Raw genomic sequence first — 22,966 nt, 5'->3', positions numbered from 1 at the left:
ATTAGCATAGGACTTTTTCTTCTTGTTGAGTCAATGATTGCCGCCAGGCCTCCATATCCTTAGGCACTTGGGAATATATTAATCAATGTATTTGGAGTATAGCAAAGGAAATATAGTAGTTTTTGATGTTAGCAATACTAGACTTTTTGAGTTAATGGATTTTCTCTTTTGTAATAGATCACTGTACTTTGTTATAAATCAGTGTCCTTGCTATGTAAAAATGTAACTTTATCATATCTTAAGACTAAATAGATCTTAAGAGGAGCATTGGTGAAAGGATTTTCATTTGTTAGGTTGATGTTTGCTGCTAAATCTCCATGTCCCCTACCCTTATAATGAATATAACTAACATATAGGAGAAATAAGTATTAACCTTTAAGCGTATAGGAAAAATAAGTATTAACCTTTAAGACTAATCATGTTAACCTTGGGTTAAATAAATTCCTTTCTTGATTGTAACTCACTACACCCTCACCCTATAGGAATGTAACTTTATTTGGAGGGTGGTGCCTGGTTTAAGAAAAAACACCCTTGGAAGAAATAAGTTTTTTGGTTATCAGAAAGAAAGGATCATAAAATGTCAGCAGGTCTCACTCATGGCCAGAAGATGATGTAATATTCCTAAGACCTTTTTTTTTATACATTTATGTGAAGCACCTGATTTTGACAAAGGTCAGGACTGCTGACCCCCACGTGACTCTGTATTCATCCCTATGTGTAACAAAAGGTATATAAGCAAACCCAAAAATAAAGAAATCGGATCAGTTTCCGGAAAGACTGATTCCCCCATGTCGCTTCTTTCTTGCTCCCGTTTTTCTGGCTGAATTCCCATCTGGAGCATGGATGCTATTCCACGTAATCCAAGTTATTCAGCCTCCTTTTCTCCACTAATCTTCCTACTACACTATCCATTTCTAATCTCTCTATATCTGTGATTAAATATGTATTTTTCCAAAGACGCCGACTCCGTCCCTACCATCGAATCACCCTGGATCCACCGGGGCTGGACCCCGGCACTGCACTCAATATTTCAGCAAATTTGGAAAACTCACCAGTGGCCACAGGAATAGAAAAGGTCACTTTTCATTCCAATCCCAAAGAACAGCAATGCCAAAGAATGTTCAAACTACCACACAATTGCCCTCGTCTCAAATGCTAGCAAAGTAATACTGAAAACTTTCCAAGTGAGGTTTCAACAGTACATGAACCGTGAACTTACAGTTGTTCAAGCTGAATTTAGAAAAGGCAGACACACCAGAGATCAAATTGCCAACATCCATTGGATCATCAAAAAAGCAAGAGAATTTCGGAAAAACATCTGCTTCATTGACTATGCTAAAGCCTTTGACTGTGTGGATCACAACCAACTATGGAAAATTCTTCAAGAGAGGGAATACCAGACCACTTTACCTGCCTCCTGAGAAATCTGTATGGAGCTCAAGAAACAACAGTTAGAACCAGACATGGAACAACAGACTGGTTCCAAATTGGGGAAGAAGTATGTTAAGGCTGTATATTGTCACCATGTTTATTTAACTTACATGCAGAGTACATCATGCAAAATGCCAGACTGGATGAAGCACAAGCTGGACTCAAGATTGCCGGGAGAAATATCAATAACCTCAGATATGCAGATGATACCACTCTTATGGCAGAAGGTGAAGAGGAACTGAAGAGCCTCTTAAAGAAAGTGAGAGGAGAGGGAAAAAGCTGGCTTAAAAGTCAACATTCAGAAAACTAAGATCATGGCATCTAGTCCCATCACTTCATGGCAAACAGATGGGGAATCACTGGAAACAGTGACAAATTTTATTTTGGGGGGCTCCAAAAATCACTGCAGATGGTGACTGCAGCCATGAAATTGAAAGACGCTTGCTCCTTGGAAGAAAAGCTATGACCAACCTAGACAGCATATTAAAAAGCAGAGACATTACTTGGCCGACAAAGGTCTGTATAGTCAAAGCTATGGTTTTTCCTGCTGGACCAAAACGAAGGTTGAGTGCCAAAGAATTGGTGCTTCTGAACTGTGGTGTTGGAGAAGACTCTTGCGAGTCTTCTGGACAGCAAGGAGATCAAATATGTCAATTCTAAAGGAAATCAGTCCTGAATATTCATTGGAAGGACTGATATTCATTGGAAGTTCCAATTCTTTGGCCACCTGATGTGAAGAACTGACTCATTGGAAAAGACCAAGATGCTGGGAAAGACTGAAGGCAGGAGAAGAAGGGGACGACAGAGCATGAGATGGTTGGATGAGCACCACCTTGAAGGACATGAGTTTAAGCAAGCTCTGGGAGTTGGTGATGGACAGGGAAACCTGGTGTGCTTCAGTCCATGGAATCACAACGAGACACAACTTAGCAACTGAAGTGAAGTGAAATTTTAAAATTTTTGAGAAGCTGAAGCAGTAGCTATATTTTCCATCTGCATTTTTCTCCATACAATACAAAACTGATTAAAGATTTAGAAAGAAAAAAAGCTTTTAAATTGGATGGGGAAAAAAGCTGTTTTCATTCACTTATCAGCTGTACAATGTGCAAAATGGCATGAGGCCTTGTGGATTCAGGACACAAACAAAGGTAAATAAGATCTGATTTACTGATTGGAAAATTCTGCGTTAGTTATACATTCCTAAATAATAACGGGTAAAAGGAATAATAATTTTTACTTTCAGTCCTGTACCTTTCTTTTTTAAATGCACAGAAGAATACTATTTTAGAAGGTGAAAATTTTATGTAACACAAAGAACACAGAAAAATTCTGTCCCTAGGCATGGCTAATGTTGTAATCAAGAGTTTAGTTAATAACTTTTTTTTCTCAAAGCTGGAAACTCCCATAAAGCAACTACTGTTAGAACATCATTTAAACTTAAAAGAAAACTGAAGATAACTTACCACTTTTTAATTTAAGCTTCCTCTCTTCTGAAAGAGAAAATATTTTTTTTTCTTAAAAAAAAAAAAAAAGGGGGAATCAAAACTAAAAGGGGTATTCCCTTAGGAAGTCAAGAGAGTTAATGATTACATGAATAGGTCTGGTAGCCTTCTTCTATGTGACTCATCATCCTTTTTAAGGGCTCCAGGGGAGAATCCATTCCTTTTCTCACTCAGATTGTTGGCAGATTTCCATTCCTTGCTGATGTAGGACTGAAATCCCTGTTTCCATGGTTGTCAGTTGAGAGCTATTTCCAGTTTCTAGAGGATGTCACACTCCTTGGTTGGTAACCCCCTTTCTCCATCTTCAAAGCCAACAACAGGAGATGAAGTCCCTCACACACTGGAGTCCTCACTTCCTCATCTTTTGTTGTATCTTTCTGACTGTTCTGTCTTCCTCTTTTATTCTTAAGCACCCATATTGGTCCCATTTAATGAATGCCTGTATATATTTTAAGGTCCATAACCTTAATTCCAATTGCAACTTTCCTTTTGCGAAGTAATGTAAAATATTCACAGCTTCAAAAGCTTACAGCATGGACATTCGTGGAGTGCATGGGGTATTATTCTGCTTACCATATTAGCCAAATGGTGTGGCAGACTTGAATGCAAGGGAGAGTGCCCTGGAAAACAGTGGTTTTTAGATGGAGCTGGAGACAAGGTTCAAGATGGAAATTTAGTAGGAAACTAAGCAGAAGTTTCAAAAAAAGAGATTTTTTAGAGCTAACATATGATTCAGCAATCCCACTTCTGAGCAAATATCAGGAAAAAATAAAAACTCTAACTCAAAAAGATACACACATCCCAATGTTGATAACATCACTATTTACAATAACCAACACATGAAAGCAACGTAAGTGTTCATCAACAAATGGATTAAAAAAAAAAAAGGATAAAGATGTGCAATGGAGTATTACTCAGTTATACAAAGAAATGAAATAGTGTCATCTGCAGCAACATGGATGACCTAGACAAAGCCATACTAAATCAGTCAAAGACAAATATATATCACTTACATGTGGAATCTAAAAAGTAGTACAAATGAATCTATAAAACAGAAACAGACTCACAGACATAGAATACAAATTTATGGTTAACAAAAGGAAAAGGAAGGAGGAGGAGGGACAAATTAGGAATATGGGATTAAGACATATACATTACTATATATAAAATATATAAGCAATAAGGATTTACTGTGTAACACAGGGAGCAATATTCATGATTTGTAACAACGTATAATGGAAAATAATCTGAAAATACATATACATAACTGAATCACTCTTCTCTATACCTGAAACTAACAAAATATTGTAATGCAACTAAGTTGCTGTTGATTAGTCTCTAAATCATGTTGGACTCTTTTAGGACTCCATGAACAGTCACAGGCCAGGCTCCTCTGTCTATGGGATTACCCAGGCAAGAATACCGGAGTGGGTTGCCATTTCCTTCTCCAGGAGATCTTCCTGACTCAGGGATCAAACCTGCATCTCCTGCATTGGCAGGAGGATTCTTTACAACTGAGCCATACTTCAATTTAAAAAAAAAAAAAAAGAGAGAGAGAGAGATTTTTATAAAAGAGAAAACAGTTGACCTTCAAGGACCACAAAGAAGTCAAGCTACGTAAGACATAAAAGGAGTCTTTTGAACTTGGTTATGTAAGAATAACCAATACCTTATGACAGCTCCACAAGAGAAAGAACTTGACATCAGCAGGTTAAATAGAAAATGGGAAAAAGGATGGGACCCTCACTAAAAGGATGAAATGACGATGATGGTGATAGTGGTGGTGATTAGCCCACTAGTGCTGCCGTAACAGACAGTACACACTGGGTGGCCTAAACGACAGAAATTAATTTTCACACAGTCCTGGAGGCTGGAAGTTCAAGATCAAGGTGTCAACAGGTTTTGTTTCTTTTGAGGCCTCTCTCCTTGGCTTGCAGATGGCCATTTTTTTCTCTGCATCCTCACGGGGCCTTTTTCTTTGTGCACTTGCCGCTGGTGTCTCCTTCTTTTTTTGCAAGGACACTGTTTCCATTGGATTAGGGCCTCTACTCTTATAACCTCATTTAACCTCAATTAAAGGCCTGATCTCCAAATATAGTCACAATGGGGTTTAGGGCTTCAAGCTATTTATATAAATTATGAGGGGACGCAACTCAGCTTATAACTGTGAAGATGACAATGATGACAACAATGACTGCTGCTGACATTTATGAAGTGCTAACCATATGCCAGGTATAGTATTAAACACTTCACATGTATTGTCATTTGATTCTCAAAGAAACCCTATAAAGGGCCATTATTTCTTTCATTTTATCATGTGAAAAGCTGAAGCAAAATCATACAAGGGGCAGAGCTTAAACTTGAACCTTAGTCTTTCAGCTTAAACCCATGTTTTCAAACATGATGCTATGTCTACTTTTTATATAACTGTAATGGAAAGGAAACAAATAAGACAGCATCCAGGTGAGAATATGAAGAAGGTTTTTGTTTTTTCCTTTGCCTTTGTCTTGTTTTTACTAGCCCAAAGCTAAGAATAGCTTGAAAAAACAAGGTTATATACTAAATAGGAAAAAGTCCAGAGAAAAAGGGAGCACTTGAAGACAGAATCTACTGTTCCACTTTTAGCTTCTGCCCTGATCCTGATAAAAACTGAAAAATAAAACTTCTATTGCACAGCTAGTTAAATCATTCTCCCTACAAGTAATTCTTAACTACCTATCATGTGACAGGTACTGTACAAGAATCTCATAATAGTGAGCAAAATCTAGAAATTGTCCTTGTCCTTATAATACTTACAGTCTAGAGGAGAAGGTAGTACTAATCAGAAAAGATTATATAATAATAAACTGAGATAAGTGCTATGAGTGAAAAGAATATACTTCTAAGGGAACACATAATAAAAGAACCTGTTATAGATGATAGAGGGTGGACTACTAAAGGCTACTCTAAAAAGAGAGTTAATACTGGGCTCAAAGCAGAAGGATGAGTAATATGTGCAATGGGGAAGGGGACGGGTAATATTCTGGGCACAGGGAAGAGAGAGGCAAAGGCCCTGAGAGATGTGTGGGAGGACTATAGCATACTTGAGGAACTGAAAGGAGGTTAGCAGGTCTGGTGTTGAACTAACAATGGGCAGAATAGCGGAAGATGAAGCTGGGAAGGCAGGCAGGGCTATAACAACGTATTTGGTCTTAATCTTAAAGGCTGCTGGAATATTTTAAGAGTATCACAGAGACTCAAGATTAGATCTGCCTTTAAAAAGTCCCTCTGGCTCCATGTACAAACCAGATTAGGAGGAATAGAGAACGGATGCAGGTTGATCAATTAAAAGACTACTGCAGACTCCCATGTTTCTAGTTTGCACAACTGGTTGGTAACTGATGACTGATGGTGCCATACACTCAGATTAGGTACACTGTAGAAGAAAAGATTTTAGGAGTTTGGTTCTGGATATATTTAGTTTGAGGTGCCTCTTAATTACTCAAATACAGGTGGCTGAATAGGCAGTTTATATACAGGTCAAAACTAAGAGGTCTAGATTAGAAACATAATTTGGGAACAACTGATGTATATATGCATAATTACTGAAGCATGACCATTGACTATAATGCCTAAGATATAGCTAGTGATACAGAAGACACAGGATAGAAAGTGATAAAAGATTGCCTAGGCCTTAATCTTGAAGATATATGCAACATTTAATTAACAAGGAGAAGATGATGAGCCTGCAAAGTAGGAATAGCAAGAGAGACAGGAGGAAAATCCTGAGTACAAGATCACAGAAACCAAAGGAAGACAGTATCAAGGAGGAGGGGTTCAAAAGTATGAAATGCTGCTGATAGACACCAATTCACAAACTACCAGAGTGGAAAGGGAACTTAGAAATCATTCAGTGCCCCACTATCTTCCAAATTATCGAATTAAGATTCAGGTAATATGGTAGTTAACCAGTAGAATCTAGATTAAACTCATAATTCCTAATGCATAGGCCAATACTCTTCATGCACTTATTTGCATGATGACCATTACTTGACTCAGCTTTCCTTTTTTAATTAAATCACCTCTACTACTTTCATTGTTCACCAAACCTCTGGCTACTTCTGAAGCTTCTCTAAGTCCATAAATCATAATCCATCCTAAAAGAAGCCTTCACTAAACATTAAATTAGAACGCTGATTAATCTGGCTCTGCAGCCAGGAAATAAGTCGACCCCCCCCCCCCGCCCGCTTACTCCTCCCCCATTCACTCACTCCCGCCACAACTACTAAAGCTGTCACACCAGTGTCTCAGCACAGCATCTTACACTCTGCATTCAAAGCAAAGACTGATTAACTGGGAAACTACTGGAAGAGAGAACTGGAACCTAACGCTTTATCAAGTTGGCATACTCAGTCACCCTCTCTTGTCCAGGTAAAATGAAAGCTTCAGCCCCAGAGAAATAAAAGGAAGGGGGAAAAAAAGGAAGGAAAGGGTGCAAAACAATAATAATACTGTTTAGCATATTTGCAAGTTGCTAAGAAAGCTGCTAAATGAGTAGGCCAAACAACTAACAGGGAGGGAGCACAGCTCCACCCATCAGCAGAAAATTGGATTAAAGACTTACTGAGCATGGCCCTGCCCACCAGAGCAAGACCCAGTTTTTCCCAGCCAGTCCCTCCCATCAGGAAGCTTGCACAAGCTTCTTAACCTCATTTATCAGAGGGCAGACAGAAGAAGCAAGAACTACAGTCCCATGGCCTCTAGAACAAAAACCACAATGACAGAAAACTAACCAAAATGATACCATGGATCCCAGCTTTATGTAACTCAATGAAACTATGAGCCATACTGTACACGGACACGCAAGACTGACAGGTCATGCTGGAGAGTGCTGTCAAAATGTAGCCTGCTGGAGAAGGAAATGGCAAACCACTTCAGTATTCTTTCCTTGAGAACCCCATGAACAGTATGAAAAGGCAAAAAGATATGACACTGGAAGATGAGCCCCCCAGGACGATAGGAGTCCAATATGCTATTTGGGAAGAGCAGAGAAACAGCTCCAGAAAAATGAAGAGGTTGAGCCAAAACAGAAACGACAGCTAGTTGTGGATATGTCTGGTAGTGAAAGTAAAGTCCAATACTGACAATACTGTATAGGAACCTGGAATGTTAGGTCCATGAATCAAGGTAAACTGGATGAAGTCAAGCAGGAGATGGTAAGAATGAACATCTATATTTGAGGAATCAGTGAAAAGGTGAATTTAATTCAGGAGACCATTATATCTACTACTGTGGGCAAGAATCCATTAGAATCTAAGAAATGGAATAGTCCTCACAGTCAACAAGAGTCCAAAATGCAGTACTTCGGTGCAATCTCAAAAACAACAGTATGATCTCAGTTTATTTCCAAGGCAAACCAGTCAACATCACAGTAGTCCAAGTCTATGCCCCAACCACCAGTGCTGAAGCAGCTGAAGCAGAACGGTTCTATGAAGACTTCCAACACCTTCTAGAACTAACACCAAAAAAAAAAAGATGTCCTTTTCATGATAGGGGATTAGAATGCAAAAGTAGGAAGTCAACAGATACCTGGAGCAACAGGAAAGTTAGGACTTGGAGTACAAAATGAAGCAGGTCAAAGGCTAACAGAGTTTTGCCAAAAGAACACACTGGTCATGGCAAACACTCTTTCCAACAACACATGAGACAACTCTACACATGGACAACACCAGATGGTCAATACCGAAATCAGACTGATTATATTCTTTGCCGCCAAAGATGGAAAAGCTCTACAGAGTCAGCAAAAACAAGACCAGAAGCTGACTATGGCTCAGATCATGAACTCCTGGTTGCAAATTCAGACTTAAATTGAAGAAAGTAGGGAAAACCACTAGACCATTCAGTTATGACCCTAAATCAAATCCCTTATGATTATACAGTGGAAGTGACAAATATATTCAAGAGACTAGATCTGATAGACAGTGCCTGGAAAAACTATGGACAGAGGATTGTGACATTGTACAGGAGGTGGTAACCAAAACCATACCCCCCAAAAAGAAATGAAACAAGGCAAAATGGTTGTCTGAGGAGGCCTTACAAATAGCTGAGAAAATAAGAGAAGGTAAAGACAAAAGAGAAAAGGAAAGATATAACCATTTGAATGCAGAGTTCCAAAGAATAACATGGACATATAAAAAAGCCTTCCTCAGTGATCAATGCTAAGAAATAGAGGAAAACAATAGAATGGGAAAGACTAGAGATCTCTTCAAGAAAACCAGAAATACCAAGGGAATATTTCATGCACAATAAAGGACAGAAATGATATGGACCTAACAGAAGCAGAAGATATTAAGAAGAGGTGGTAAGAATACACAGAAGAACTGTACAAAAAAGATCTTCATGACCCAGATAATCATGATGGTGTGATCACTCAGTGACAGATATCCTGGAATGTAAAGTCAAGTGGGCCTTAGGAAGCATCACTATGAACAAAGCTACTGGAGGTGATGGAATTCCAGTGGAGCTATTTCAAATCCTAAAAGATGATACTGTCAAAGTGCTGCACTCAATAGGCCAGCAAATTTGGAAAACTCAGCAGTGGCCAAAAGTTTCATTCCAATCCTAAAGAAGGGCAATGCCAAAGAATGTTCAAACTACTGTACAATTTCACATGCTAGCAATATAATTGCTCAAAATCTTCAAGCTAGGATTCAACAGTATGTGAATCAAGAACTTCCAGATGCACAAGCTAGATTTAGAAAAGGCAGAGGAACCAGAGATCAAATTGCTGACATCTGCTGGATCACAGAAAAAGTAAGCGAATTCCAGAGAAACATCTACTTCGGCTTCATTGACTACACTAAAGCCTTTGACTGTGTAGATCACAACAAACTGAAAAATTCTTAACAAGATGGGAATAACAGGCCACACTACCTACTCCTGAGTAACTTTTACATAGGTCAAGATGCAACAGTCAGAACCAGACACAGAACAATGGACTGGTTCAAAACTGAGAAAGGAATACATCAAGGCTGTATATTGTCACCCTGCTTATTTAACAGGGTGTATGTATGCATATGTATGATGTATACATACATGATGTATATGCAGAGTACATCATGCAAAATGCCAGGCTGGATGACTCACAAGCTGGAATCAAGATTGCTGGGAGAAACATCAACAACCTCAGATATACAGATGATACCACTCTAACGGCAGAAAGTGAAAAGGAACTAAAGAGCCCTTCATGAGGGCGAAAAGAGGAGATGAAAAAGCTAACCTGAAACTCAACATTAAAAAACAAAGATCATGACACCCAATCTCATCACTTCATGGCAAATAGATGTGGGAAAAATGGAAAGTGACACACTTTGTTTTTTGAGCTCCAAAATCACTGTAGACAGTGACTACAGCCATGAAATTAAAAGATGCTTGCTTCTTGGAAGGAAAGCTGTAACAAACCAAGACAATGTATTAAAAAGCAAAGACATCACTTTGCCGACAAAGGACCATATAGTCAAAGCTATGGTTTTTCCAGTAGTCATGTATTGGTGCCAGACCTGAACCATAAAGCAGCCTGAAAGCTGAAGAACTGATGCTTTCAAACTGTGGTGCTGGAGAAGACTCTTACAGTCCCTTAGACAGCAAGATCAAACTAGTCAATCCTAAAGGAAATCAACCCTGAATATTTATTGGAAGGACTGAAGTGGAAGCTCCAATATTTTGGCCACCTGATACAAAGAACTGACTCATTGGTAAAGACCCTGATGCTGGAAAAGATTGAGGGCACATGGAGAAGGGGACGACAGAGGATGAGATGGTTGGATGGCATCACTGACTCAAAGGACATGAGTTTGAGTAAACTCCGGGAGATAGTGAAGGATGAGGAAGCCTGGCATGCTGCAGTCCATGGGGTCGCAAAGAGTCAGACACAACTTAGGGAATGAACAAGAGTGTATCTTAAAATTTTTCATTGCAAGGAAAAAAAACTATATATTATGGCGATATTTACTAGATTTATTTTGGTGATCATTTTGCAGTGTATACAAATACCAAATCATTATGTCTTATACTTCAAATCTTGACTTATTCTCACACAGACACTTCATGCAAGCCAAATAAATAGGATACAAAAGATAAATCAGACAAGGTTATTTTCCCAGATAAAACCTCTCAAAAAACAATCACCACCATCATTTTAACATCTATAGGAAAGTAGGTTCTGATTTCCTAACCAATGTGCCATCAGCAATCCTTTTGCTAATTTTATAAATGTTAGTGATATACACTTAACTCATATTTAGCTATCGGTTTATTCTGTGTCCCTCATCCCTCTCTGTCAGACATGCACAAACATAGTAGTTCTCCACTTCATATTTATATAGTTTACTTGTCTATTCTCTTAAGTATATCCCTTTGCCCTTAACGCTACTGAACCTCACACTAATCTATTTCTCTAAATTGCCACAGTCACTGAGTATTTTAGTTATCCACATAATCTGGAATGTCCTGAATATGTAATGAGCGTACTGAGTGGCAAGTAGAAGACATTTCTTTTTCCCTAAAAGGGGAAAAGAGTCAATTGCGAACAACTGAGAATATAAGCAAAAAGCGACTTAATTCTAAGTTTTTAGAGAAACAAGAAAGGTACAACTCACAATCTTTAAATTTAAAATCAAGAAATGTCTTTTTTCAAGAAGTAACTTTTTAAAAACAAAAAAATTCAATTCCATATTACAATTAATTAAAAAGGATGAGGAAGATGGAGAGATGAACAAATTCTGAAACAAAAGCAAGAGAAAGAGAAGGGAAGATAGTTCAAAAATTAAAAGAACTTTGGACTTTCCAAAGCAAATATTTGCTATGAAGTTCTTTCCTTGCACCATGAGCACAAAGCTAACAGGGAAAAGTCACTATTGCTGCTGTTTACAAATTTTAATTCAAAACAAAGGGGGAAAGTTACTTCTGCAGCAACGATTATGTGCCTGCTGCATTTGAATGTGTATATTAACAGGCAGAAAATTCCTACTCTCTTTTTTCACCTTTTAAATAGTTTCTCTTGGCCCAGGGTGAAAGACAGAAATGAATTTCTTTAAACATACACATCAGCAATGATTAATTCTTAGAACTATGAAAGTCAGTGAAACCATAAGTATTAACATATATATTTTGCCAACTTTCAATTTCACTCAAAGATAAAATCTTTTCTTCAAAGCAGTATGTTCCCTGGGGAAATCTCCACCTCTAGCAGTTACAGAAGCTCTAGTTCAGTCTCTACCTTATCTGGTAACCAGACTCAAGTAATTAATTCATCAAAGGTCCTATCTACAGTACTCCACATGTCATAATCTTTCTTTTTTAAGAATACAAACAAAATTTACAATACCATATGTAAAATAGATAGCCAATAGGAATTTGTTTTATGACTCAGGAAACTCAAACAGGGGCTTTGTGACAATCTAGAAGGGTGGGATGGGAGGGAGATGGGAGGGAGGTTCGGGAGGGAGGGGACATGGGTGTACCTATGGCTGATTCTTGTTGATGTATGACAGAAAACCACAACATTCTGTAATGCAATTATCCTTCAACTAAAAAAACAGAATACAAACCGCCACTGTTATTACAAGTTGGGGTTTTTAAAATATAAATAATCTCAACTCTAAGATGAAAAGGCATTTATACTAACTAAAGCATTCCTGAGAGCCACAGCAGAAGCTCTTGGCTAAATTCTAAATGAAATTTGGTTCTACTTAATCTTATGCTACAGAATGCACCTTGTTCTTATGAGCAATTAGCATCCTGTTCATAAAGGTGTCCTGTCCAATATCTCAGAAGGGATTCCCTAAGTTTCCAACACAGCTGTTATCCATAATTGTCAGCATACCACAAGAAGCTTCTGAAGAGAGAAAAGAACACTGCCACAGAACAGCTTTGAATATTATGAATAAAAATCAAAATGGGCTGTTATCACTGTTTAAGAAGAAACTTTTCTGAAGGTTTCAAACAAACACACAAACAAACAAAAACCCTTAGTAGTGGAGACTGCCTCAGGGGAAGACACTGTGGGTTTTTTTGCATGTCTGAATTATTTTTAAACCACGTGTGTATATATACACATGCATATATATCACAATGAAAGCCAGTATAACACAATGGATTTCTGGAGCCAGAATACCTCAGTTCAAATACCATCTCATCCACCTTCTAGCTATGTGATCACTTACTAACCATGTGACACTGGATGTGCTTCTTACTTCTCTGTATCCAATTTCATCACCTGTCAAATGGTGATAATAATAGTTCCCCTCACTGGGTTGAGAAGAATCATTGAGCTAATAGATAGAGTCTGGTGCACAGTAGGCACCATGTAAATATTAGATATCACTATTTATAACTTTTGGAGTTAATTTTAGACTTATAGAAAGTTGCAAAAATATTCTTAGGATAAAGGTAAGGAAAGGTATCCTTATCTCATCACTTCCCTTCCCCTAATGCTAACATCTTATATTCATTTCAGTTCAGTTGAGTCGCTCAGTCTTGTCCGACTCTTTGCGACCACATAAATCGCAGCATGCCAGGCATCCCTGTCCATCACCAACCCCCAGAGTTCACTCAGACTCATGTCCATTGAGTCAGTGATGCCATCAGGCATCTCAACATCCTATATTACCATACCACAATTTTCAAGAACAGGAAATAAACACTGGTATAATTTTGTTAACAAAATGACAGATTTTAAATTCTACCAATTCTTCCACTAACATTCTTTTTCTAAGATCCCGTCCAGGACCCATACTAAGTCACTTATCTGTGCTTAGTTTCCAAATGTGAGAGCTTCTCTTGGCAGACACAAACTGAACCCATGATCAAAGTAAATATCACTAGTCATGAAACATATCAACAATATAAGCTCCTTGATATCATACACTAAAAAGGACATAAAAGCATTTGGTTGTTTTCTTGCCAAAAATGCATAACTTCATTCCAGTTATGAGAAAATAGAAGATAAGCCAAAATTGAGAAGCATTCTATAAAATAACTGATAAGTATACTTCACAAGTATCACTATTATTTAACTTTTTAAAAATTAAGAGTAAATTATCTTTTAATTTAGTAAATAAATTTCACTTCAGTTCAGTTCAGTCGCTCAGTCGTGTCCGATTCTGCGACCCCATGAATCACAGCACGCCAGGCCTCCCTGTCCATCACCAACTCCCGGAGTTCACTCAAACTCACGTCCATCGAGTCAGGGATGCCATCCAGCCATCTCATCCTCTGTTGTCCCTTTCTCCACCTGCCCCCAATTCCTCCCAGCATCAGAGTCTTTTCCAATGAGTCAACTATTCGCATGAGGTGGCCAAAGTACTGGAGTTTCAGCTTTAGCATCATTCCTTCCAAAGAAAACCCAGGGCTGATCTCCTTCAGAATGGACTCATTGGATCTCCTTGCAGTCCAAGGGACTCTCAAGAGTCTTCTCCAACACCACAGTTCAAAAGCATCAATTCTTTGGAGCTCAGCCTTCTTCACAGTCCAACTCTCACATCCATACATGACCACTGGTAAAACCATAGCCTTGACTAGACAGACCTTAGTCGGCAAAGTAATGTCTCTGCTTTTGAATATATTATCTAGGTTGGTCATAACTTTTCTTCCAAGGAGTAAGCATCTTTTAATTTCATGGCTGCAATCACTATCTGCAGTGATTTTGGAGCCCAAAAAAATAAAGTCTGACACTGTTTCCACCGTTTCCCTCTCTACTTCCCATAAAGTGATACCAAGATCTTCATTTTCTGAATGTTGAGCTTTAAGCCAACTTTTTCACTCTCCTCTTTTACCTTCATCAAGAGGCTTTTTAGTTCCTCTTCACTTTCTGCCATAAGGGTGGTGTTATCTGCATATCTGAGGTTATTGACATTTCTCCCGGCAAGCTTGATTCCAGCTTGTATTTCTTCCAGTCCAGCATTTCTCATGATGTACTCTGCACAGAAGTTAAATAAGCAGGGTGACAATATACAGCCTTGATGTACTCCTTTTCCTATTTGGAACCTGTCTGTTGTGTCATGTCCAGTTCTAACTGTTGCTTCCTGACCTGCATACAGATTTCTCAAGAGGCAGGACAGGTAGTCCGGTATTCCCATCTCTTTCAGAATTTTCCACAGTTTATTGTGATCCACACAGTCAAAGGCTTTGGCATAGTCAATAAAGCAGAAATAGATGTTTTTCTGGAACTCTCTTGCTTTTCAATGATCCAGCGGATGTTGGCAATTTGATCTCTGGTTCCCCTGTCTTTTCTAAAACCAGCTTGAACATCAGAAGTTCATGGTTCATGTATTGCTGAAGCCTGGCTTGGAGAATTTTGAGCATTACTTTACTAGCATGTGAGATGAGTGCAATTGTATGGTAGTTTGAGCATTCTTTGGCATTGCCTTTCTTTGGGATTGGAATAAAAACGGACCTTTTCCAGTCCTGTGGCCACTGCTGAGTTTTCCAAATTTGCTGGCATATTGAGTGCAGCACTTTCACAGCATCACCTTTCAGGATTTGAAATAGCTCCACTGGAATTCCATCACCTCCACTAGCTTTGTTCGTAGCAATGCTTTCTAAGGCCCACTTGACTTTGCGTTCCAGGATGTCTGGCTCTAGATGAGTGATCACACCATCCTGATTATCCAGGTCATGAAGATCTTTTTTGTACAGTTCCTCTGTGTATTCTTGCCACCTCTTCTTAATATCTTCTGCTTCTGTTAGATCCATACCATTTCTGTCCTTTATCGAGCCCATCTTTGCATGAAATGTTCCCTTGGTATCTAGTCTTTCTCTAGTCTTTCCCATTCTGTTCTTTTCCTCTATTTCTTTGCATTGATCGCTGAAGAAGGCTTTCTTATCTCTCCTTGCTATTCTTTGGAACTCTGCATTCAGATGCTTATATCTTTCCTTTTCTCCTTTGCTTCTCTTCTTTTCGCAGCTATTTGTAAGGCCTCCCCAGGCAGCCATTTTGCTTTTTTGCATTTTTCCATGGACATGGTCTTGATCCCTGTCTCCTCTACAATGTCACGAACCTCTGTCCATAGTTCATCAGGCACTCTATATATTAGATCTTGGCCCTTAAATCTATTTCTCACCTCCACTGTATAATCATAAGGGATTTTATTTAGGTCATACCTGAATGGTCTAGTGGTTTTCCCTACTTTCTTCAATTTAAGTCTCATATTGGTAATAAGGAGTTCATGATCTGAGCCACAGTCAGCTCCTGGTCTTGTTTTTGTTGACTGTATAGAGCTTCTCCATCTTTGGCTGCAGAGAATATAATCAGTCTGATTTCGGTGTTGACCATCTGGTGATGTCCATGTGTAGAGTCTTCTCTTGTGTTGTTGGAAGAGGGTGTTTGCTATGACCAGCGCATTTTCTTGGCAAAACTTTATTAGTCTTTGCCCTGCTTCATTCCGCATTCCAAGGCCAAATTTGCCTGTTACTTTGGGTGTTTCTTGACTTCCTACTTTAACATTCCAGTCCCCTATAATGAAAAGGACATTTTTTTTGGGTGTTAGTTCTAAAAGGTCTTGTAGGTCTTCATAGAACCATTCAACTTCAGCTGCTTCAGTTTTACTGGTTGGGGCATAGACTTGAATTACTGTGATATTGAATGGTTTGCCTTGGAGACGCACAGAGATCATTCTGTTGTTTTTGAGATTGCATCCAAGTACTGCGTTTCAGACTCTTTTGTTGACCATGATGGCTACTCCATTTCTTCTGAGGGATTCCTGCCCGCAGTGGTAGATATAATGGTCATCTGAGTTAAATTCACCCATTCCAGTCCATTTTAGTTCACTGATTCCTAGAATGTTGACGTTCACTCTTGCCATCTCATTTGACCACTTCCAATTTGCCTTGATTCATGGACCTGACATTCCAGGTTCCTATGCAATACTGCTTTTTACAGCATCGGACCTTGTTTCTATCACCAGTCACCTCCACAGCTGGGTATTGCTTTTGCTTTGGCTCCATCCCTTCATTCTTTCTGGAGTTATTTCTCCACTGATCTCCAGTTGCGTGTTGGGCACCTACTGACCTGTGGAGTTCCTCTTTCAGTATCCTATCATTTTGCCTTTTCTTACTGTTCATGGGGTTCTCAAGGCAAGAATACTGAAGTGATTTGCCATTTCCTTCTCCAGTGGACCACATTCTGTCAGACCTCTCCACCATGACCTGCCCATCTTGGGTTGTCCCATGGGCATGGCTTAGTTTCATTGAGTTAGACAAGGCTTAGTCTTAGTGTGATTAGATAGATTAGTTTTCTGTGAGTATGATTTCAGTGTGTCTGTATACATAAACTCAAAATGGATTAAAGAGCTAAATGTAAGACCAGATATAAAACTCCTAGAGGAAAACATAGGCAAAACACTGACATAAATCACAGCACGATCCTCTGTGATCCACCTCCTAGAGTAATGGAAATAAAAGCAAAAATAAACAAATGGGACCTAATTAAACTTGAAAGCTTTTGCATAACAAAGGAAACTATAAGCAAGATGAAAAGACAGGCTTCAGAATGGGAGAAAATAATAGGAAATGAAGCAACTGACAAAGAATTAGTCTCAAAAATATACAAACAGCTCATGCAGCTCAATACCAGAAAAATAAATGACCCAATCAAAAATGCGCCAAAGAACTAAACAGACATTTCTCCAAAGAAGACATACAGAGGGCTAACAAACATGAAAAAAATCTCAACATCACTCATTATCAGACAAATGCAAATCAAAACCAAAATGAGGTACCATCTCGTTACTGTCAGAATGGCTGCTATCGAAAAGTCCATAAACAGTAAATGCTGGAGAGGGTGTGGAGAAAAGGGAACCCTCTGCTGGTAGGAATGCAAATTAGTACAGCCACCATGGAGAATAGTCTGGAGATTCCTTGAAAAACTGAAAATAGAACTGCCACACTACCCAGCAATCCCACTGCTGGGCCTACGCACTGAGGAAACCAGAACTGAAAGAGACACGTGTACCCCAGTGTTCATCACAACACTGTTTACAATAGCTAGGACATGGAAGCAACCTAGATGTCCATCGGCAGACAAATGGATAAGAAAGTTGTGGTATTTATACACAATGGAATATTACTCAGCTATTAATAAGAACACATTTGAATCAGTTCTAATGAGGTGGATGAAACTGGAGCCTATTATACAGAGTGAAGTAAGTCAAAAAGAAAAACACCAATACAGTATACTAATGCATATATATGGAATTTAGAAAGATGGTAACAACAACGCTATATGCGAGACAGCAAAAGAGACACAGATATAAAGAACAGACTTTTGGACTCCGTGGGAGAAGGAGAGGGTGGGATGATTTGAGAGAACTGCACTGAAACATGTATATTGCCATATGTGAAACAGATCACCAGTCCAAGTGTGATGCATGAAACAGGGCACTCAAAGCTGGTGCACTGGGACAACCCAGAGGGATGGGATGGGGAGGGAGGTGGGAAGGAGGTTTGGGATAGGGGACACATGTACACCCGTGGCTGATTCATGTCAATGTATGGCAAAAGCCACCACAATATTGTAAAGCAATTAGTCTCCAATTAAAAATAATCAATTAATTTTAAAAAAGAATACAGGCTTCTTCCCTTTTTCTCTTTCCTTGGAATAAGCCAAGTTTTCTAATGGTTACTACTACTAGTCATGATGGGAAAATAAGAGTAAAAACATTACTAACAAAGGTTAAGTTTTAAGAAGTCACAATAATCATTCTCCTGGTATTCACTGAAATATAAATTTAATGGGGTTCTAGACTTTCTCATGGAGAAGGCAATGTCACCCCACTCCAGTACTCTTGCCTGGAAAATCCCATGGACGGAAGAGCATGGTGGGCCGCAGTCCATGGGGTCGCTAAGAGTCGGGCATGACTGAGCGACTTCACTTTCACTTTTCACTTTCATGCATTGGAGAAGGAAATGGCAACACACTCCAGTGTTCTTGCCTGGAGAATCCCAGGGACAGGGGAGCCTCATGGGCTGCCATCTATGGGGTCGCACAGAGTCGGACACGACTGAAGCGACTTAGCAGCAGCAGGCTTTCTCAAGGTTTTCTGATTTCTCTCACCAGAAACCTCAGATTCTATTTATATCCTGAATTGTTCCATACTTAGTCCTCTACTCCAATACTCTTGAACTTTTTATTTTCTAGGGAGGTCTGGATCTGGAGTTACACTGTCAAACCTCTGAGGTTGCCTTTCACTTCCCCGTTTCATCACAGAAGAAAGAATCCGAGTAGGCTTTTTCACTGCTGCTGTCCTCTGAATCTGAGTCATGTGTTAAATGACTCGGGAAGAGTTACATAATTTGTGGGATGTAACTCTTTTAAACTACCTTTGAAAAGAAGATACTGGTGCTCTTACAGAATTACTGCAAGGACTAGGGAGACACTAGGTGCAATACCTGGCACATGGCAGGCACCCAACAAATGATGATATTTACCATGGTCCCCATCACCACCATGCTGCCTCCAGCTGGCACAGATGCAAGGTTGAGAGGGAGGAAACCAGAGCTGAGGAGTGAGCTGTTTCCCTCACCACACCTCTTACTGCTCACCAACCTACACAGTAAAAGACTACAGAAGCAAGAATCATGGAAAGTAAGCTAGATTACTTTTGTTGGCTTTTTATTAAAAAGGGAAATAGCATTCAGCATAATCTATAAAATAAAAACAATACACAGCCTATTAAATATTTTTAAGTGTTGTTCTTGTTCTGACTCCAAGACATCCATTTATTCTAAGTATCAAGATAATGTAAGAAATAAAATATCTGCACTAAAAAGGTCCTTCCAGTTCTTTTTTCACATTCCTCAATATATTTCCTATTTAAAACATTACATTTAAAGTTTAAATTGGCAAGCCATGTGTACTGAAATACTTCTTACAAATCACCATTTTAGATATCCTATTTCTAAACAACACAAACAAATCCAGTGCAACTTCATACCTTACATACATAGCTCCTCTAACATTCTCGTGCAGGACTCATCTCTCCAGGCAAGACCTTTTCATGCACACTCTTTTCAACTAGCTCTGAAATAATATCTGCCAGATCTGTTCTTTCCTCTCCTTCAGCTTTTCTGACTAGCAGAAAACCTCAACTAATGATAATAAGGGAGGCCACTGCACAATTTTTCTTCCTCTTATTGAATCCAGCTTCTTTCAGTTAGTTGTTTGTAAAGTTGCTCATCGCTAATCTCTCACATGTTTCTATCCCCTAACAATAAGCATGTTGTTTTCCAACTTGGAAAATTAACATGAACGTCCACATTGACCTGGCAGTTGTAGACTGCAGTCATTTTCCAGGCGGCCAATTTAAGGCCATAAATAGAGATGCCTTTGTTGTGAGAAAAACGATTTCTTTGACGTTTATGGTGATGCTGAAGCTGCTTTATACAACCCACTGCTCCTGGCTCAAATAGCAGCAAACATTCTGTGAGGAGTACAGAGGACATGGAAAATAGGGTTGATAATCTGTTCAGTGAGATAACAGACCTTCTCTGTCTCCTAAATTTTAACATATGAGGTCTTAAAATCATACCTAAAATTCTAAAGGAAAGCAATTCACTTTCAAACCCATGTTCTTTGTTTCCTTCTGAATTATTGTGAAAACAAATTAAGTAGTTTCTGACACTTAACTATACTTTTAAAATCAACTTGGCAAAAAGTAACATTCCAAGGCAAGTAAGTTTGGTTCTACATAAAACAAACAGGTTGAAAAAAGTGAATAATGGTTGTTATTTCATAACTCTTCCTTCCTCAAAGGTAAACATTAAATTTCCTTTTCAGAATGGTAGATTGAAATCTTATTTCAAAGAAAATTAAAGAGTTACAGTTTAATAAATCACCTGTAGCTTAGCTGTTCCAGGAAACCCTCTCCTTTGCAATAAATCTAATTAAGACAATGGGAAGCCATCCAACTCCAGGAACAAGATACAGGTAGCCTGTGCCTGATCAGCACAAAAAGGCACAGATAAAAAGCAAAATAAACTGAACTGACAGTAACTTTGAAATCTTCAATCCCTGAAAGCTAAAACCTCATTTTTTTGTCTTTCTGTGCTCATCTTTCAGAGTACCAATAACTGTCTCTCCTTTAACATCAGAAATTTGGTAGAATTCAGTCATCTTTCACGCAAGGTGCATCAGGTTCTGATTCCTTCTACCGTTCTGAAAAGGAGAGGAAAAACAGAAAGCTAGCAGTGGGTCAGTTGGGTCAGGATGGAGATGGAGGACACTGAAAACTGGCCCTTCTTCTGTGCATGTATTTGAGACTGCAATGTTTGGGGCAGTGCATATCACAGATGAAATCATCCTTATGAAATGTGAATTCTTGTACATCTCATTCACAAATGCCAGATTACATTACACTACATTTTGAAAATCTCTTATGTCAAAGTCCCAGAAGGAGACTAAGTATAAGCTCAGAAAAATCCTTTTCAAAATTCATTATCTCTGTGGAATGCTTTCAAATAACAATAAAATATACACTACTCCTTAATGCCACAATGATTTTTTTATTGTCTATACCATTTTTCCCCAAATTTAATTTGGAAAAAATACAGCCTTGCCCAGTGCCTAATAGCTGCCTTGAATATAGCCAGCAGGATCTTCTGATTTCTGGAAAAGGTATTTATTAATGTTAAAGGAAAATCACAGAAGTAGAATTCCATTAAGGGTTTCTGAAAAAATCCACTGGCAGCTCCCTAAATGCCGTAATCCCTCTATAAAAAAAGCATCAGGTTTTGTACTACTGTACTTTTAAAAGTTAAAGACTCTACATCAATCTGTTCAACCTATTCACATTATTTTAGGTGCCTATCACATGTGTGGCAACCTCTTGACCCTAGGAGTGAGTCATCTGCCTTCTATAAACTCAAAACAACAGGATTCTGTTACATTATGCATGCATGGTAAGTCACTTCAGACATGTCTGACTCTGTGCGACCCTATGGACTGCAGCTGGCCAGGCTCCACTGTGCATGGGATTCTCAGGCAAGAATTCTGGAGTGGGATGCTGTGCCATCCTCCAGGGATCTTTTTGATCCAGGGATGGAACCTGAGTCTAACCTGCATTGGCAGGTGGGTCTTTTACCACTAGCACCACCTGGGAATCCCTCTGTTACATTATACTGCTTTATAATAAATGAGAACTGTTCCATTCCCAACCCACTTTTCATTAATTTAACTAGCAAAACAGTCTTGATTAATTTTTTCTGCAAACAATATGTTATTCAAAGACTTAATGAATGCTGAGTTGGGAATTATTTTTAAATGCTTTGCACTAATCTCTCCCCATTTGAAAACTTTAAAACTCTATATTAGTTGCATAATTGAGAATCATAACTAAAACTTCATATGAATCACAGATTATAACTGTTAAGCTGCAAAGGGTTTTCGAAATTAATTATAAGAACTAAATTCAGGGATTCTTCAAATTCAAAGGGAAACTTGTTTGAATGGATGAATTTAAAATAGTTCAATTACAGAAACAACAACAAAAAAATGGCAAACACTACTAAAACCAGACAGAATGAAGTTTAATCTTTGTCCTGCTTAATCAAAGACAATTTATAATGAGATAAAACAGCTTAGTGAAGAAAGAACAAGAGGACTAGGAAGATTTAGAAAAGTTTATAAAACAAACTAAAAAAAATTTAAAAAGCATAGTATCTCTTTTCCCTCCATCGCCATCTTTATTCAAAATATAATATCAAGGTAGTATAATATGCTAAATGAATAACTAGACAAGTAATGTCCATGTTCAAGGTCAGGAGGGGCAGCCATAAGGAGATACCCCACGTTCAAGGTAAGAGAAACCCAAGTAAGAGGGTAGGTGTTGCGAGAGGGCAGCAACAGAGGTCAGACACCTGAAACCATACTCACAGAAAACTAGCCAATCTGATCACATGGACCACAGCCTGGTCTAACTCAATGAAACTAAGCCATGCCCTGTGGGGCCACCCAAGACGGTCATGGTGGAGAGGTCTGACAGAATGTGGTCCACTGGAGA

The 22,966-nt window shown here is 38.7% G+C and overlaps 1 protein-coding gene across 8 annotated transcripts in view; it reads right to left on the bottom strand.

The window, feature by feature from the left end:
• The window catches only part of ART3 (ADP-ribosyltransferase 3 (inactive)), an 81,427-nt gene extending 61,269 nt beyond the window's left edge, over positions 1–20,158 (bottom strand). For 2 of the 8 annotated variants that reach the window (XM_069594424.1, XM_069594418.1), the window contains exon 1: positions 2,895–3,284. The gene's annotated coding sequence lies outside the window, so the exon portion shown is untranslated. Of the gene's footprint in view, positions 1–2,894; positions 3,308–19,903 lie in introns of those variants that run through there. The other 6 variants (XM_069594419.1, XM_069594416.1, XM_069594415.1 and 3 more) reach the window with 6 other exon arrangements.
• Between the last annotated feature and the right edge of the window lie 2,808 nt (positions 20,159–22,966).

Source organism: Ovis canadensis, chromosome 6 (assembly GCF_042477335.2).
Source record: "Ovis canadensis isolate MfBH-ARS-UI-01 breed Bighorn chromosome 6, ARS-UI_OviCan_v2, whole genome shotgun sequence".
Lineage (NCBI taxonomy): Eukaryota > Metazoa > Chordata > Mammalia > Artiodactyla > Bovidae > Ovis > Ovis canadensis.
This window is presented reverse-complemented; position numbering and strand designations above follow the sequence as displayed.